General features: G+C 46.2%; 1 pseudogene; it reads left to right on the forward strand.

The window, feature by feature from the left end:
• Positions 1-13,338: 13,338 nt before the first annotated feature.
• LOC128106761 (uncharacterized) lies at positions 13,339-13,435 on the forward strand (annotated as a pseudogene).
• Positions 13,436-18,433: the final 4,998 nt, after the last annotated feature.

The raw sequence follows: 18,433 nt of genomic DNA on the forward strand, positions 1-18,433 counted from the left end.
AACCCCCAAGTTTATTTTCAGGTAAGGAATGTCAAAACAGATTTACAAATGGATGTAAAACTGGAAGAATTGGAGAGATGGTTCCGGGGTTAAGAGCACTGACTGCTCTTGCAGAGGACCAGGTTTGATTCCCAGCACCCACATGGCAGCTTGCAAGTGTCTGTAACTCCAGTCCCAGGGCATCTAATACCCTCTTCTGGCTCCTGAGGGCACTGCATACATGTGGTGCACATACATGTGGACAGACATACATGCAATACACAAAGCAAAATAATCCAAAAAATGTTTTTAAATACTTTATGGTCACTGACCTCTGGCCCACTGTGATTCCAGCATTCCCTGATCCAAAGTCCCATAGAACTGAAGGGAAAACTGAGGCTCAGCTTATGGTGGTGACAAATTGGAGTCCTGTCCTTCCTCTTGCCTCATTAGGAGGCCTCTGCCTCTCCCCTTCCTTCAGCTCAACCTGGGAGCTAAAGAATGAGGGATCAGGGCCATTAAGACAACTGGCTGCTCTTATAGGGGACCCTGGGTTCTATTCCCTGCACCCACATGGTAACTCACAACGTCTGCAACTCCAGTTCCGGGATCCAACTCCCTCTTCTGGCCTCTGTGGGCTGCAGGCATGCATATGATGCAAAAATGCATACATGCAGGCCAAGCACACATACACATAAAATAAAATAAAAAATGAGAGAGTGCCCTCTGTCCTCTCTGGACACCAGAGACACCTTTTAAGGAGAACTAAGTTTCGGAACTCCTTTTGCTGGGGCCAGAAGAACTCTTGCCTACAGTGACTGAAGGAGTTAATGGACAGTGCTGAGAACCAACCTAATTACCACTTCCCTCCTGTTAATAAGGCCTCTAGTGTGAACACACTCAGAATAAAAAGGGCAGAAAAGCCATTATCTTGAAATGCCTGGGCTCCTACCTGGGCCAAGCCCCGGGAAGTCATTATGGGTAATGATGGGCTATTAAATGTTTTCACTTAGCTGCATAACCAACCAATGACTAGCAGCCTGAAGGAGAGGGCAGCTCTCCCACCCCACAAGCCAGGAAATCAAGGGCAGCTTTCTATGTTCAATTCCCTTAGCCTGGGCTTTGCTCCCTCTCACTGCCCCCTATTCACATTTCAGCGACTAAGTCCTCCAAGTTTCCTTCTGTTGTGGGGAACTCCAGAAGCCTCAGCAGCTGTCCTGATTCTCCATTTGACTGGAAGACAGCTTTACTCACTGGTAGAGCTGAGGGCCTGTGGGGATGAGGAGCGGGACACAATGGGTCCCTGAATTATGGAGGGGAGGAGGAGGAGGAAACATGACATAGGCAAGGTCATGAAGCATGGCTGGTTTGGGTCCTCAGGCAGTGGGGGACCAGCAGGTGGGAGAAACACGGAAGCTTTTGCAACCCTCTGGATACTTAGCTTCATAAACTCTCAGATCCTGCACGGGGTAAGAGATGAGAGGCTCAGTCAGGACTCCAGGTCTGCGAGACATCCACCCTGCACTCCAGCCACCTCTTGTGGTGGATTAAATGTGGTCACCAAGTCCCTCCCATGCTTCCCCTTAGAGGTAGAGCCTATTTCCTCAACCTTCCTGTCCATCTGGCTCTCGGGACTTCTTAGAGCAGTGGAATGTAGCAGAAGGGATACTGTGTGAGTCCCAGGTGATGGGGTTCGGGGACATACCACCCCAGGACAGGGAATCTTGTCTTACTGTTTTAAGCTGACAGAACCAGTAACAGGTTCTAGAACCTTCCTCTGTCCTTCTCCCCTGCGGCAGGTCATAAAACCTAGACAGGATCTTTCTTTCCTTCATATTCATTCTCTCTCTCTCTTGTTTTGTTTTTTCAAGACAGGGTTTCTCTGTGTAGCCCTGGCTGTTCTGGAACTCGCTCTGTAGACCAGGCTGGCCTCAACCTCAGGGATCCCCCTGATGCTGCCTCCCGAGTGCTGGGATTAAAGACATGCGCCACCACCACTAGCCAGGACTTCTTGTCCCTTGAAGTCACCATCAGAATCTCATGTGAAAAGAAAGGAACACCCTTACCTCTGAAGAGAAAGGGATGGGAGAAGTCTCCAGATGTTACCACCAGGGCAGATGTTCTTTGTTCTCCCTTACTTCCTCACCATCATCTACAAGCCGTCCATTAAAACACTCAGGCCTAACCAAGCAGTGGTGGCGTACACAGGAGGCAGAGGCAGGTGGATCACTATGAGTTCAAGGCCAGCCTGGTCTACAGAATAAGGTCCAGGACAGTCAGGGCTACACAGAGAAACACTGTCTCAAAACAAAAGCAAAACCACTCAGGCTTACCAGCTGGGAGGATTCTTTATTTACAGATGAGGCCTCTCATGTCACCCAGAACTTCATTAAATAAATTTGTGTATTGTTCTTTGACTACTGGGACCTCGGCTGTGAGCCTCAGCTGGATGGGGAAAGCTGTTTTCCCTCCTTACACAGAACCAAGCCCTCAGATAGTTCCCACACTCACCACCCATCCATCAAGACCACAGCTCCTCAGACACGGCATATCGCCATGCCAATCAGCTCTATCTGGACGGGCTGAGGTCAGCCTTCCAAACCTCCAGCTGTGCGGTGTGTGCCGTGGGGGCCTATTGCTTCATAATTCCAGCTCTGCTCAGCCAAAATTCCCTTTGCGGTCTCAGAAGATTGGGAACATCTTTAATGTCACAAGGACTAGGGAAGACAGTCTATATTGTCCCGGCCAGGTCCCTGACCTCATGAACCCTGTCCAAGTCCAGTGCCAGCTTTGAGTGGGAACTTAGGGATCTGAGACCCTGAGAGAGGCCTCTGGCTACTCTCTCATATTCCGGTACAGCAGAGCTCTTACCTTCTGTGAGAAGAGCATCATTTTGTACTTTTTCCTGGAACAGTTGTTTTGTGCTGTCCATCTGACCTGTGTAAAAATAGGGTGAAATCTGAGCTCACCGCTAAATTGGACTAAAGCCCTGGTGGCGATTTAGACTGAAACGCCTTTATGGCTCTGAATATTTCATGATAGTTGAGTTCAGAGTAGAATAACCAGCATTACTTATTAATGGCTGGTGGGTCACCCATCACAGGTATTAATGTAGTGTGCTGCACAGTGTCAGCCAGGGGCCATTAGCTTCAAGGGTCAAATCTAATGTGACAAAATGTAGTGATCTCACTCACTCAGGCTTTTGACAAACCTTCCAGAGACTCATCGTGAGCCTTCTGCTCACCATTGGGTCAGGGAGGGAAAGCATGGCCGTGGTCCAGGCCCACTAAGATGCAGCGTTCCCGAGCAGAGACAGTACAGTAGCTCTCTCAGGTCAGCATTCTGACACAGGGAGATACCCGAGGTAATTAACATCGAGGGGGAAGAGGTTTTTCTGTTCGTTTGTTTTGTTTTTCTGCTCCTGGCTTTGAAGATTTCGGTCCATGAGCAATTGGTGCCATTGCTTTGGCCTGTGATGACCCGGCAGGGGATGGTGGAGGCAAGAGCAAAATCAGTCACATGACAAAGCCAGGAAATAGGAAGAGGAAGGTTCCCTTCAAGGGCATGACCCTCTGCCCCGTCTCCCCCGCAATGACCCACTGCCCCATCTCCCCCGCAATGACCCAAGCCTCCTCTTACCAGGCCGGAGCATTGGTTCAGTGCTCAGCATCACTACCCTCAAGGCTGGGATTTGAACACAGGACACTTACTCAGACCTTAGCACCATCTGTATCCATGACTCTGTCTGTATTTTCATCTATGTGGCCAACTGTGATCTGTACAATACAACATGGAAAAGGGCTGGAGAGATGGCTCCATCGTTAGAAGCACTTGCTGCTTCTGCAGAGAACCTGGGTTTGGTTCCCAGCACCCAACCACTTGTTATTCCAGTTCCAGGGGGATCTGCTGCCCTCTTCTGGCCTCCCCAAGCACCTGCATGCATGTGGTGCACATACAAACAAGCAAGCACCCACACGTACACATACATAAAAATAAAATCTAAAATGTTTTTTTTTTTTTTTTTTTTTTTTTTTTTTTTTTTGGTTTTTCGAGACAGGGTTTCTCTGTGTAGCTTTGCGCCTTTCCTGGAACTCACTTGGTAGTCCAGGCTGGCCTTGAACTCACAGAGATCCGCCTGGCTCTGCCTCCCGAGTGCTGGGATTAAAGGCGTGCGCCACCACCGCCCGGCCTAAAATGTTTTAAAGATATGGAGAGAGAATTCATCTAACCTTTATTATAGTATATTGCTTTAATTGTTTTATCTTTTATTACATTTATTTTATTGTGTATGTACAAGAGTGGGCAAGTGTGTCATGGCACACAGAGATCAGAGGACAACTTGTGGAAATGGGTTCTCTCTTTCAACCATGTGGGACCTGGGGACCAAGCTCAGGTCTTCAGTCTTGGTGACAAACACCTTTACTTGCTGAGCTATGTCGATGTCTCAGTTGTTCTATTTCATTATTAGCCACTGGTAATCACCTAACTGAGCCTAGATTATAAATTAAATTGTATAGATAAAGAAGAAAAAAACCAGCCTACACAGGTTTGCTGTGTCAGGCCTCTGTTGGGAATCTTGGACTACATGCCCTGCAGGCAGGAGAGATGCTGTTCTGTCTAGGTTTGGCTTGGAACTCAGTGCGAAGGGCTTCAACAATGGGTGGAAAAGAAGTAAACAGGCTTAGCTGTATTAGAAGGGATTTACGGTGACCCAAGAGAAACTCGCTGGCCTAAGCAGCTCTCCCAGGTCTTGCTGGAATGCTATTTTCACCCTCTTGAGTCCCTTCCCTTGTCAGACCATTCAGCAAGCAGGGCTCTGTGCAGGAATTCAACCACCCAAGGAACTCTGGGTATTCTGAGCAGAAACGATTCTGATTCCATAGAGGAAATTCAAAACTACTGGAGGGGCCCAAGGAGTGAGCGAATTCCTCAGACCCTGTTCAACTAACCTGCCTCTGAGGCTACCAATACAATTATCAGCCCAAACTTGACCTTTCTTTCTTTCTTTTTTTTTCCTTTTTTTTTTCAATTTTTTTGAGACATAGTTTCTCTGTGTAGCTTTGTGCCTTCCCTGGATCTTGCTCTGTAGACCAGGCTGGCCTCCAACTCACAGAGATCTGCCTGGCTCTGCCTCCTGAGTGCTGGGATTAAAGGTGTGAGCCACCACTGCCCGGCCTAAACTTGACCTTTCTGTAGTTGGTTGGTGTATTAATATGTTAGGCAATTGGTAAAAATCTATTCAGAGGAGCTAGGAGTGATGATCAACCAATACTAGGGAAGCTGAGGCAGGGGGATTGGAGCCAAGGTCAGCACGGGCTGCCTAAGGCCTTGTTTTAACATCCCTCCTCCCAAAAAACCTACTCAGAGAACCACATAATAGGAAGCCTGTTTTATTTTGCACCAGTTTTTGGAGAAACTCAGTTTTTCAATCCTACTTGGTATTAATTTGAGGTGTTGCTGTTTACTGGAACATGGCCGTTCTACCATGACTCCATCAGATTTTTTTTATTAAGTGCTTTAAAAAATTGAGACATTACTGTTGCTGTTATTTGGATTTGTTTCTTTTTTTTTGTTTTATTTAATTATTTTTATGCCAAATGCTATTTATTGAAGGAGGGAAGAGGTCTTAAATACAGGCTTACAACACAATGGGAGAACCCCGGAGGGCAGAAGTTCGCTACAGATGTTTTACAATCTTGCATCTAAGCTGTTAACGCCCATTATGCAGGATACACAGACAAGGAACTTCCCTTAAGCATTCAGGAGGGTGAAACCTGCGAGGGAATTAGCATAGGGAGGATATCAAGATCAAGGTCAGCAAGCAAGGCAACAGTTACCCAAAACGGGGGCCAGGGACCTACAGGTCCCCTTTTTACTAAAAAATGAGCTTCTGACTTAGGTTGCGTGACACATCAGTGGGTCACCTTACCCGTCATGGAGCCACCTGCCCAGGCCACACAGGCGCTCTGTCTTAGGTTGGTGAGCGCCCCCCAGGCATTACCTGTCTCTGAACACTCATTATCATACAGGCTCTGTTGTGTGCGAGCTGCAGAGTTAATTGCTGCCAAAGATCTCAAAGTGGTACTGGGCTTGCAATCTGTGTGTTCGACACAGAAAAGACCAACAGAGGTCCTATCCCACCCATAGCCAGTAGGCTAAAGGCAACTGAGCCATTCCCTTCCTTAACGAGTCTTACTGCAAATTGGAGTCCTTGTAAGATGGTATCCCAAAAGCAAATGAAACTTGAGTTTATAAATTTATAATTTTCAAAGCCAATCAAAATGTATATAACTATTGAATTAAATTTATCATGCCCAATAGAATGAAAGATTAACTAACTGTGGTAGCTACTTTTGCTGCCAGGGTCTCCACTGTGCTAGCTGTAGTAAGCAATTATGAAATGGTAATCCCAGAAACAGTAGCAACAGTGTCTGCCACTGCTATAAGAGCAACAATGGCAGCAGCAATGTCAAATTCTCTTCTGGAGCATGTGGACATCCACTGGCATGGATACAACTCCAGGAACACGAACCGCCAAGGCCCATTTTTCTTGATCCCAGCACGACTTAGGCTGGCAGCTCTTCTGGAGAATCCAAAAGCATGGTTACAGTTCCTAGGCTTATGTTAATGCTTGCCAAAGCTGGCCATATTGGGCTCTCAATTGCCCTTGGCATCAGAAGGGGAGAGTTTTTCATTAAGACCCAATAGGTCTCTGTCATGTTGGGTTTCAGCAGCAGCCACAGGGTGCACACAGCGCTCAGGAAACCAAAGAGGAACCTCATTGTCCCGAGGAAAGACATAAACAGAACCCTGGGCCCACACCAACACCAGATCGGGTCTCCTCCAAGTGCTAGTAGAAAGATCCTTCCATTGTTCCAGAGGGTGATTTGCAAAAGGAGACCTCCAGTGCTTATCTGCAGTGGATATTCCAGCAGAATCCACCGATAAAAAATTTTAAATATATAAAACAAGGGAAAGAATAGAATGTGGAGAGGAATGATGAGTCCCCAGTTCCTCCTTTTTTTACTCCAGCAAAATATGTTTGTTTGGCTCCTTTTTAAACAGTTCAAGTTTTTCTTTTATTTTTTTATTTTTTTCTTTTTTCACTTTTTCAAATTAATCAATTTATCCACCTTTCTATTGGATTTGTTTCTTTGTTGGAGACAGGGATCTCACGTAGCTCAGGCTGACCCTGACTTTCTGCTCTTTCTGCTTTAGCCTCCTACGTACTGAGATTATATGTGTGTGCTGCCATAGGTACCTAGCTGTGTTATCTGGAATTTTGAGACATGGTCTTACTCTGTAGCCCAGGTTGGCTCCCAGCTTACCATCTCTCTGCCTCAGCCTCCCTGGTGCTGGGATTGAATGTGTGCTCTACCATGGCCTGCTCCTTTTCATTCTTGAAGATATTTTTGCTGGATGTAAAACTTGGGAGGGTGGTGGAAGTTCTTTTCTTTTGGCACCTGAAATGGTTTTTGGTGAGCGCTGCTTTCATTCAAATAGTTTTCCTCTGGTAGATCCTGCTGTTTCTCTCCTGCTGCTTTTAAGACTTTGCTCTTTGTCTTTAGAAGCTTGACTATGATGTATCTTGGTATAGAATTGGGGGGGATTGTCATATTTGGGGGTTACTTGGTTTCTTAAAGTTATAGGTTTATGTCTGTTGCCATGTTTAGAAAATATTGGACACTGTTTCTTTCTTTTTCTTTAATTTTGTTTTGTTTTGTGTTTTCAAGGCAGGGTTTCTCTGTGTAGCATTGGTTGGCCTGGAACTCACAGAGTTCTGCCTACTTCTGCCTCCTGAGTGCTGGGATTAAAAGCGTGGCCACCACAGCTTGGTCACTGTTTCTTTAAGCCCCTTTCCAGCTATGCTTTCTTTCCTGATCCATCCAGAAGTCCGTTTCTCTTGGTCTTTCCCTGGTCCCTCTGTCTCGCTGTTGAATTCACCCACTGAAGTGTGTGTGTGTGTGTGTGTGTGTGTGTGTGTGTGTGTGTTTATGTTCTAAAATTTTTTCATCTGGCTGTTCTTTGTTTTAACCATGCCCGTGATTGCTCACTAAAACCCTGATAGGATGGCTGCAGATGAATGCATTGCTTACCATGCATCAGATTTGATTCCCAGCAATGCAAAACCCAAAATCGAAACAAAACTTTTGCCAGATAGTTCTAGCATCTATGTCATCTCCATTTAAGTTTTGGCAATCACCTTGTCCGCGGCATCAAGAAGATGCACACCAGCATCACCACCACCCACCCATACACCTTCAGGATCTCCACCAGTAAAGGCCAGCTCAGAGTTAAAAACTCCCCAGGAATCTTATGCTGGGAGAAGGAAAAGGTGGAAGCCCTGGCATCACCTACAGGAGCGACTTGCCTCCCAGGAAGCCTTTTCACACAGTTCTGACAACTCAGGACCACCTTGCAGGACAAGGATGAGTCAGCGGTGGACAAGGGCACCCCAGCCCAGGACTGTAGTTATGACGGCTCTTGCCCCTGTTTAAAACTAAACCTCACGCCAGCACCCTGAAGATGGATCCCCTTTGCTTGTTCCTCTTCCTCGTATGGCCACACTGGCTCAAACTCTCTCTGCTTCTCCTCTAGCTGGTATATTGAGCACGGGCCAAGCCTAGCTTGTTGCAGTTGCCTGCACTGAGGCCCTAGAGACTGTCTGCTAACAGTCTCATCTGTGGCTTTCTAAGTCACATTGTTCCGTGGACGTAATTTCTAACAAGATTTAAAGATTAAGCAAAGCTTAAACTTGAAGTAGACTTTCAAAGTAAAGTGAAAACACATGAGTCAGTTGACTTATCTCTAAGGAAGTTCCTTCAGCAAATGAGGGAAGGGGGGTTTTATGAGCCCCATTGTTTAGGTTTTAGGGATGAAAGAGGTGCAGACTCTGCTCAAGTCTCAACTGCAAACATTGTGGCCAAATAAGCTTAGACTGCTTGTCTTAGCTTTCTTGTTTACAAGGACTCTAGGAACACTATCTCTGGCAGCAACTTGAATTGTATCAGCTGTGTTGAAGTTTTTGACTCTCAGACAACAGGAAACTAGATCCCAGGGTTAGGGGCCTCTTTCCTGTCCCAAATCCGCCCTTTCTTACCTATCTTGTCTCAATCTTTTCTTACTCACGTGGAGGTTTTCCTAGATCTTGGTACAAGTGATTTTTAAAAAATATTTATTTTAAAGTTTGTCCCTGGTGAACTATTTAAAGTTTATTTATGCAAGGTTGTAACACGTGTTTAGTGCTCACACCAAGAGCCCACTTGAAGTACCCACACTGAGATGTTGGAGTTTATTTATTTATTATTTATTTATTTATTTTAGGTTTTTCGAGACAGGGTTTCTCTGTGTAGCTTTGTGCCTTTCCTGGAGCTCACTTGGTAGCCCAGGCTGGCCTCGAACCCACAGAGATCCGCCTGGCTCTGCCTCCTGAGTGCCGGGATTAAAGGGGTGCGCCACCACCGCCCGGCCGATGCGGGAGTTTAAATCCTGTGCCCAGTGAGGTCACAGCAACGTACATTAAACTGGTAAGTTGTTTATGTTATTTGAGTGCACTGTGTAGCAGGCTCTGGAAATTGGGGCTGCTTTACTCCCCATTTCAGACCCAAGCATGTTTGTCTCAAAATTTCTTCCAAGTCTGTGGCAGGGAGAGAGAACAGCAAAGCAGCTGTTCTCAAAAATGTCACATCCTTAAAAATCAATAGGCAAGTCAGTGCTAACAGAGGTCACTATTCTTTTTCTTTTCTTTTTTTTTTACCCCCAGAGCTGAGAACCGAACCCAGGGCCTTGCACTTGCTAGGCAAGCGCTCTACCACTGAGCTAAATCCCCAACCCTGAGGTCACTATTCTTTATTGATGATATGAAAGTGCCTAGAGTGGGAAAGAACAGCCAGAAGCGACTCCAGCTGACTGCCTCGACTTCCCCAGTAGGTTCCTGCAGGATGTCCTGAGCACCTGAGTCAATGATGTCATTCTGACTGTCTATCACCTATCCCTTACTATTTATATTTTACTTTGCATTGTGGTATACTTAATAAACTTATTCAAAAGCAAAACTATAAATCCTGGCGATCATTCTCTGGGCTGTGTAGAACAGTCACACTGATTGAGACCTTGGTTTTTCTTTTAGCCAGGCCCGCTTGGCTGGTGGTATTGAAACAGAGACTCTAGAACAATGCACCCTAAAGAGTTAAAGTTTCCCTGGAAATCCCAAGCCAGAAGAGCAAAGAGCTCCAAGCCTTGGCTCAGGGGCTGGAGCTGACCTCTCAGGAAGAGCTTCACAGTTCTGACACTTTGCTCATAGTTAACACTATGATTTCTGGGCTTTGGATTCAACTTTTGCTAAAACAGTCCAATTAGGAGAGGCAGGGAGAAATCAGGAGTCCCTCTCATTTTGGTTAAGCCCAAAGAGAAAGAACTTCATCTTCCTTTAGCAATTTCTGTTTCCTAATTTCTTTGGAGTATGGGGAAACTGAGGAAGGTTTGTGAATGCAAGTGCTCAGCAGCAATGTAAGTGGTTTTTGATGGAAATGAGGACTTTTGGGGTACAATGTTCTTTAACTCTCCAGTTGCAGAAGCCTCCTGAGACATTGTCATAGTTGGGGAAGGAGGGTAGCACTTTGATATTGTCCAAGGCTAGCTTCCCTTGGACAAGCCGGTCTCTGCTGACACTCACAGCTGGGAAGAAAGGATTCAGGGTCCTTCCTAGGCACCTGCTGAGTTTTATCATGTGCTCCTCATTTGGCCTGGCCGCCATCACCATTGGGGAAGTTCTAACTCACCATTCAGTGTCCACGACCTCCTCTACTATTAGCAAGAAGGGGAGGTCACTTAGGGTGAATGGAGTCCAGCTTTTCCAGGTCCGACTGTGTGGAGCGGGGACGTGAGTTCAGCACTGCCCAGGGTGGGTGTCTCCTCCCGACACTTGGCAGTTCTGAGAGTGCCCTCAAAGGGAGGTGTGGCTGCCTTCTCATATCCCAGCAGAGCTGGAAGTTTGGGCCTTCTGCAGAAGTGGATGAAGCTAGGCTGGCAAGATTGCTCAGTGCGTCAAAGTGCTTCCCACCCAGCTGGTGACCCGAGTTCTATCCCTGGGACACACGTGGTGGAAGGAGAGAAGGTAACTGACTCACGCGAGCTGTTCTCTGACTTCCACACTCATGCTTGGCACGTGCACACTCACCCGCACGCATACCCCCCTCCCACAGTAAGTCAGTAATAAATAGCATATGAGGCAGAAGGAAGGCAGGTCGCTTACTGCTGTCACTCAGCTCCTGGGGCCACAGGCAGGTGTGCTTCCTCTAGCCACCTGTCAGGGTCCTCCTGTGTGTGCTCTGTTGCATTGCCTAGAGGTGATAGCTGTAATTAGAAACAGGGGTTGGTATTGCTGAACCATTTGTGAGATTGATGACTTTTTTATTTGGTTTAGATTTTTGTTTGTTTTATGTTTTTCGAGACAGGGTTTCTCTGTGTAGCTAGCTCTGGCTGTCCTGGGACACGCTCTGTAGACCAGGCTGACCTCGAACTCATAGAGATCCGCCTGCCTCTGCCTCCCGAGTGCTGGGATTAAAGGCGTGCGCCACCATCGCCAGGCTTGTTTAGGTATTTTTGAAACAGGGTCTCATATAGCTTAGGCTGGCTTTGAACTCCCCCCTCTTCCTCCCACCCCATCCCACCCCCCGCCCTGAGACTGGATTTCTCTGTGTAGCCCTGGCTATCCTGGATCTCACTCTGTAGACTAGGCTGGCCTTGAACTCAGAGATCTGCCTGCCTCTGCCTCCCGAGTGCTGGGATTAAAGGTTTGCACCACCATGCCCAGCTAAAAATAAATAAAACTAAAAAAAAAATTAATGTTGTGGAATATTACTTTAAGTATGTAAAGGTGTGTTACATTTGTTTGTGCTGCACTTGTTTCGTTATGTAAAGGTGTGTTGCTTTTGTTTGTTGCTGTTTCACCTCGCCTGCCTAAGGCACCTGATTGGTCTAATAAAAAGCTGAACAGCCAATAGCTACGCAGTAGAGGGATAGGCAGGGCTGGCGGGCAGAGAGAAGAAGTAGGAGGAATCTAGGCTCAGGGGAAGAGAGAGGAGGGAATGAGGGAGAAAGAAAGGGAGTTGCCAGGCAGGTGCCAACCAGTCAGACACAGAGTAGGATGTACAGAATGAAAGACAGGTAAAAAGCCCCGAGGCAAACAAGCAGATGAATAGAAACATGTTAAAATAACTTATAAGGGCTGGAAAGATGGCTCAGAGGTTAAGAACACTGGTTGTTTTTCCAGAGGTCCTGAGTTCAATTTCCAGCATCCACATGGTGGCTTATAGCCATCTATAATGAGATCTGGTGCCCTCTTCTGGCCTGCAGTCAGAACACTGTATACATAGTAAATAAATCTTTTTAAAAATAATTTATTTTTATTTTATATGCATGTATGAGGATGTCAGCTCTTGGAATTACAGTTAGCTGCCATGTGGGTGCTGGGAATTGAACCCAGCTCCTCTGAAAGAATAGTCAGTGCTCTTAACCACTGAGTCATCTCTCCAGTCCCCAATAAATAAATCTTTGTTTTGTTTTTTGTTTTTTGAGACAGGGTTTCTCTGTGTAGCTAGCTCTGGCTGTCCTGGAACTCCCTCTGTAGCCCAGTCTGGCCTCCAATTCACAGAGATCCACCTGCCTCAGCCCTGAGTGCTGAGATTAAAGGTGTGAGCCACCACCACCACCACCTGGCTTAAATAAATTCTAAAAAAAAAAAAAAAAAAAAAAAAAAAAAAAAAAAAAAAAAAGGTTATACGAGCTAGTGGGACAAGCATAAAATAAGATTGAGCATTCATAACTAATAATAACTCTCCATGTCATGATTTGGGAGCTGGTTGGCGGCCCAAAAGAAAGCTGGCTAGAAATTAAACTGGTAGTGGTTACACAGGGAAAACCTGTTTTGAAAAACCAAACTCCCATCCCCCTAAAAAAAAGGTGTTAGTCTTGCTTTCACTTCTTTTGTATTTATACCCAGAAGTGGAACTGCTGGATTACATAGCAATTCTTTTTTCCTCCCAGGCATCACTGTATAATTTTGCACAGTGATTCTAACACTTTATCTTCCAACAGCAGAGTCCAAGGGTTCTAGCTTCTCTGCAGTCAACACTTATTTTCTGTTGTTCTGTTTATCTTTTCAGACCCAGAGCCATGGGCCTGGCAAGCTTTCTACCATGCCAAGTACATCATCACCCTGGTACCAGCTAGTCTAGTGGATGTGAATCGGCTTTGATTTACATTTGCCTGATGATTGCTGATTGAAGCAGCGTTCTGTGTCCACGCTGACACTATGTTTATCTTTGGAGAAATACCTACCTTGAACTTAATTTTAAATGTATTTGGCAACAATATACTAGAATTGGAACGATAAAGAGAAGATTAGCATGGCCCCTGCGCAAGGATGACACACAAGGATGATATGCAAATTTGTGAAGCATTCCGTATTAAAATAAAAAAAGAAAAAAGTATACAGAGACCAAAGTCAGTGGACCGTCAAGCACAGTGTAACCTGAGGCCATACCAGCAACTGAAAGTGGGTCTGTGATATACACAGAATTGTATACAATATACAAGATATACCTGTGTATGCAGTTCATTCCTGTCTAATTAAAACCCATCCTCTTCACTAATAACTGGTTCATTCTCTATATGACGCGTTCTTTTGCCAGGTGTGGTGGCTCAGCCTTGTAATACAACCTGGGTTACACAGTAACTCCTGTCTCAAAGAAAAAAAGGCCTTTTCTACAGAAAGAAACAGCTTTTTTCAGTTTCTATTTTTAAGACTAGAGCTATTTGCTTTGCAAAGTTGCAGCTGTTTTCAAAACAGGCGATTCCAAACTACTCAGAGTTCTAGAATCTCTGATGGGCCTTATCACCTGCTACCAAGTCAACATGGGGACGGTTTTGTATTTTTTTTAATTTGACAATAAAATATTTATTGCAGTTTCTGTCTCTCTTCGTGACAATGAAAGCCCGTTTCAATTGTTGGTGTTATAAAGACCGAGTTGCTAATAGATGCATACTAATGACTTTCCAGAAAGATCCTTCAATAATTAGAGTCTAATTAAATGCACATTTAAAAAAATGTTTGCAATTGTGAAGGTTAGTTCTTTAGAAGATGAGAAGAAATAACAGAGGGGAAGAGGCTGTGGAGTTGGGAATGGATGTTTCGTTTGCGCAGATGCGCTCAACACCTCAGGTTGTGGTCTAGGGAGTGGGGAGCAAGGGAGCTTTTGCATTCAGAAGACAGAGGGTCCCGGGTCGCTGGCGTGAGGATACCTGTCCCAGGACACGTACTACTGAGACTGCAGTGTCCTTCCCAATCACTCCCAGGGATTCTTCCCTTCTGCTTTTCCCCGGGGCAGGAGGGGCGATCGTCTAGTCCTCTGGCCCAGAGGCGGATGGAGGGTCCTCGCCAGCGCACAGGTTCTCCGACTTTCACAGCAGGCGATGCACACTGGGTTCTGTGCTGCGCTTCTGACCTCGGGCGTCTGGACATGCAGCGCCCCCTCGCGGCTGGATCCTCCTGGTGCCGCGACCTTAAACCCCTGCGGGGACCATTCAACCCGGTCTCCTCTAATGTCCCTTGATGGCTCTCGGTGCCAGGGAGGGCAGCTTGGGATCCTGAGGGTCCTGAGTGCACTTGTAGCGTAGATGCAGTTGGATCCGAAGCCCCCTCCTAGGCTGGCTTGTGGTGCGTGGGGTAAGGGCAAGGTAAGAACCATCTTTCATTGGGCTCTAGGAAGATGACTTAGATCCCCCTGGTCCAGAATTAAGGGGGAGGGTGCCAAAAAACAGTGCCGAGACTACTAGATATCAGTAGACTAGAGGGAAAAACAAATGAATACAAACTCCCAACCCTAGTTTCACAGTCAGCATATTGTGCAAAAATTAATTTGTGATATGTTGTAGGCACAAACACAGAAGCTATAAAAATTAATTTGTGATATGTTGTAGGCACAAACACAGAAGCTATATTTCTAAAGCTTTAGAATGGGCACATATCTTTGTACTGTACACTTCCATGTTTTTATTATCATTATTTATTTGTTTATTTTAAGACAGGGTCTCTCTATATAGCCCTTTCCGCCCTGGAACTGCCATATAGATCATGCTGGCCTTGAACTCACAGAGGTCCCTCTTTGCTGGCATTGAAGGCAGGTGTGACCATGTCCAACCACTCCTGTGTTTATTGCACCAGTATTTACATTAGCTGAGGTGTGCAGAGGTAGCTGTTTGAATACATCTTGTAGGACACAAACAGTACTAACAAATTTAACTGTTTTACAAAGTAGATAAATTGGATTTGATTAAAATTTAAAATTCATGGACTGAGAGGATGGTGGCTCTGTGGTTAAGATCACTTGCTGCCCTCGATGTCAACTGGAGTTCAGTTCCTAACATCCACATAGGCTGCACATTGGCACGTATCCATTAACAGCTCAGTCTTTAAAACATCAACAATGTCATGGTGGTCCATGCCTTGAATCCCATCCCTGGGGAAGCAGAGGCAAGCAATCTCTGGGTTTGAGGCTTCCAGGACCTCACTATGCAGCAAGTTCTAGGCCACCCAGAGCTGCACAGTGAGAGCCTGTCAAAATAAAGAAAGGAAAGGAAAGGGAAAAGCACTGGGGGGGTGGGGGGTGGGGGGCTGGCTGGAGAGCCGTCTCAGTGGGAAAGACATCTTCTAAGCCAGGAATGGTGGCACATGGCTTTCATCACTCAGCACTCAGGAGGCAGAGGCAAGTGGATCTCTATGAGTTCGAGGCCAGCCTGTCTACACAGTGAGTTCCAGGACAGAAAAAGAAAGGCATCCTCTAGAAGACCCAGGTTCAGTTCCCAGCACCCATATAGCAGCTCACAACTGATTGTAACCCCATTTCTAGGGAACCCTACTTGCCTTTTTCTGACTTCCTCAGGTACTAGACATGTATGTGCACACAGTTATACACATGGGCAAAGCAGGCACATCTATAAAATGATTTTTTTTTTTTGGTTTTTCGAGACAGGGTTTCTCTGTGTAGCTTTGAGCCTTTCCTGGATCTCACTCTGTAGACCAGGCTGTGCTCGAACTCACAGAGATCCGCCTGCCTCTGCCTCCCGAGTGCTGGGATTAAAGGCGTGAGCCACCACTGCCCGGCAAAATGAAATTTAAATTAAATAAAAAGGTGAAAATTAATTAATTAGCTGAATATGGTGGTGCGTGCCTTTAATCCCAGCACTCGGGAGGCAGGGGCAGGCTGATCTCTGAGTGACAGGAACCGCAAGGGCTACTGTGGGGCAGAGTTGTGAAACAGAGACGAATGTAGTGATGCTCCTGGCTTTCTCGGGCAAGCCATTGTTTTCTGCTTTTCCAAGAATTGCACTTCAGTGAAGTAACCTGGGATTGGGAACACAGTGGACTCTAGCCCAGGGCATCCTTCTGTAGGCAACCGGCTGCTTTCCAGGCACTGTCTGAGACACAAATACCAGCTGTCTTGCAGCCAGCACTTCTGTGATTATCTTCTGAATGTCAGCCAGCGGGTGAACGTTTAACTCGGGAAGCCCTGGCAGAGCGCTCACTCACCTCAGTGGCAGGGCTGGTGTGGAGTATTGCTGTCCTGAGATCAGCACAGGAAACAGGAATACAGGTGTAACCAAAAAGGGTAATGTAGCTGGAGAGAGGAAATGGCCTTTCTAACGTTCGTTTAAAATGTTATTGACACTGTGTAGTTCCAAGCATCGTCCTAGGCATTTGCTCCGAGTCTTTCACAGAAGCAAAACACAGTCATCTGCCTGCCACAAACTTTAGGGGAACACAATTCATGAACGGTGTGCTGGCTGGTTTGGGGTCAACTCAACATAAGCTAGAGTCACTGCAGAGGCGGGATCCTCAGTTGAGAAAATGTCTCAATAAGATCCGCCTGTAGGGCATTTTCTTAGTGATTGATGGGAGAGGGGCCCACCATGGGTGGGGTCACCCCTGGGCAGGTGTCTTGGGTTCTATAAGAAAGGAGGCTGAGTAAGCCAGTAGGCAGCACCCCTCTATGGCCTCAGCATGAGCTCCTGCCTCCAGGTTCCTGCCCTGACTTCCTTCAGTGATGGGCTATGATGGGAAGTGGAAGGCAAATAAACCCTTTCCTCCTCTACTTGCTTTTGGTCATGGTGTTTCTCCAGAGCAATAGTAATCCTAACTAAGACACTCAGTGATGCGGAAGGAACAGCAGTCTTAAGAGTACAGTAAGGTGGACTCTTAGCAAGCACTTGAAAGGCTGAGGCAAGAAGACTCCAGAGAGCTGGGTGTGGTGGCTCTTGCCTTTAATCTCGGCAGAGGCACAGGATCTTTCTGAGGATGAGACCAGCTTGGGGCTACAAACAACAGTGAAAAACAAAATACAACCCTAAAAAAGGAAAAAAGGCCACAGAAAATAGAAGGCCAGTGTGGGATACAGAGTGAGCAGCTGTCTGAAAAACAACGAAATCCTAAAACCAAAATGAATAACAACAACAACAACACAATGACTAGCCTTCATTATTTCATCCGCAAGGTATTTCAGGAGATGTGTTCCTGTTTTTCTAGCTGTTCTCTGGTAGATGGGGAGGACCCGGCAGTGAGCAAATCGAAGTCTGAGCACCTGCAGGGGCTGGTCTCTCAGGCCAGTTGTAGTTAAGAGCTGTCATGAGACCAAGCAAGGCCAGGCATAACAACGTCTTTAAGCAGTCTGGGGAGGGCTAAGAAAGGTCTGAAGAACATTCTCAAGCAGGCTGATTAGTTGCCATTGATAAAATAAAATTTTATCATGAGCATACATTATTTGTGAAAATGAACTATGGAAATCCATTGCTAGTTTTTTGTTGTTGTTTTGTTTTTTTGAGACAGGGTCTCTACATAGCTCTGCCTGTCCTGGAACCCGCTCTGTAGACCAGGCTGGCCTTGAGAACTCACAGAGATCCACCTGCCTCTGCCTCCTGAGTGCTGATGTTAAAGACGTACACCAGCATGTCCAGCTTCATGTGGTTCTGACAGCATTTTATTCTACATCTACCAGGGTCTGTGAGGCAGGAATAAAGGAAATGAAAGAGCTTTTGGGCAATCAGCTGTTTTCCAGGCACTGTCTGAGACACAAATAGTAACAGCAATATCAGCTTCCTCTGAGACTGACAGCATGGTCTTTCACAAAGGGTTCGTGGTTAATAATACCTTTCTGAAGAGGCCAGCAGGCACTTACCTTGCTCAGACAAAGCCAGAGACCTCCCAACACAGGAGAAAACCCTGTGGGGATTTTCTAGGTATGCATTTGTTTTTAAATTTTATCTCTGTGTGTATGTCCACACATGTCATGCTATGCATGCGGAAGCCAAAGGATAACATCGGGGAGCTGGTTCTCTCCTCCAACCATAGGATCTGAGGGTTGAATTCAGGTGGTCAGGTCTGTGCAGCAAGTGCCTT

This window comes from Peromyscus californicus, unplaced genomic scaffold, assembly GCF_007827085.1.
Source record: "Peromyscus californicus insignis strain IS unplaced genomic scaffold, ASM782708v3 Scaffold_9__1_contigs__length_137607984, whole genome shotgun sequence".
Classification (NCBI taxonomy): Eukaryota; Metazoa; Chordata; class Mammalia; order Rodentia; family Cricetidae; genus Peromyscus; species Peromyscus californicus.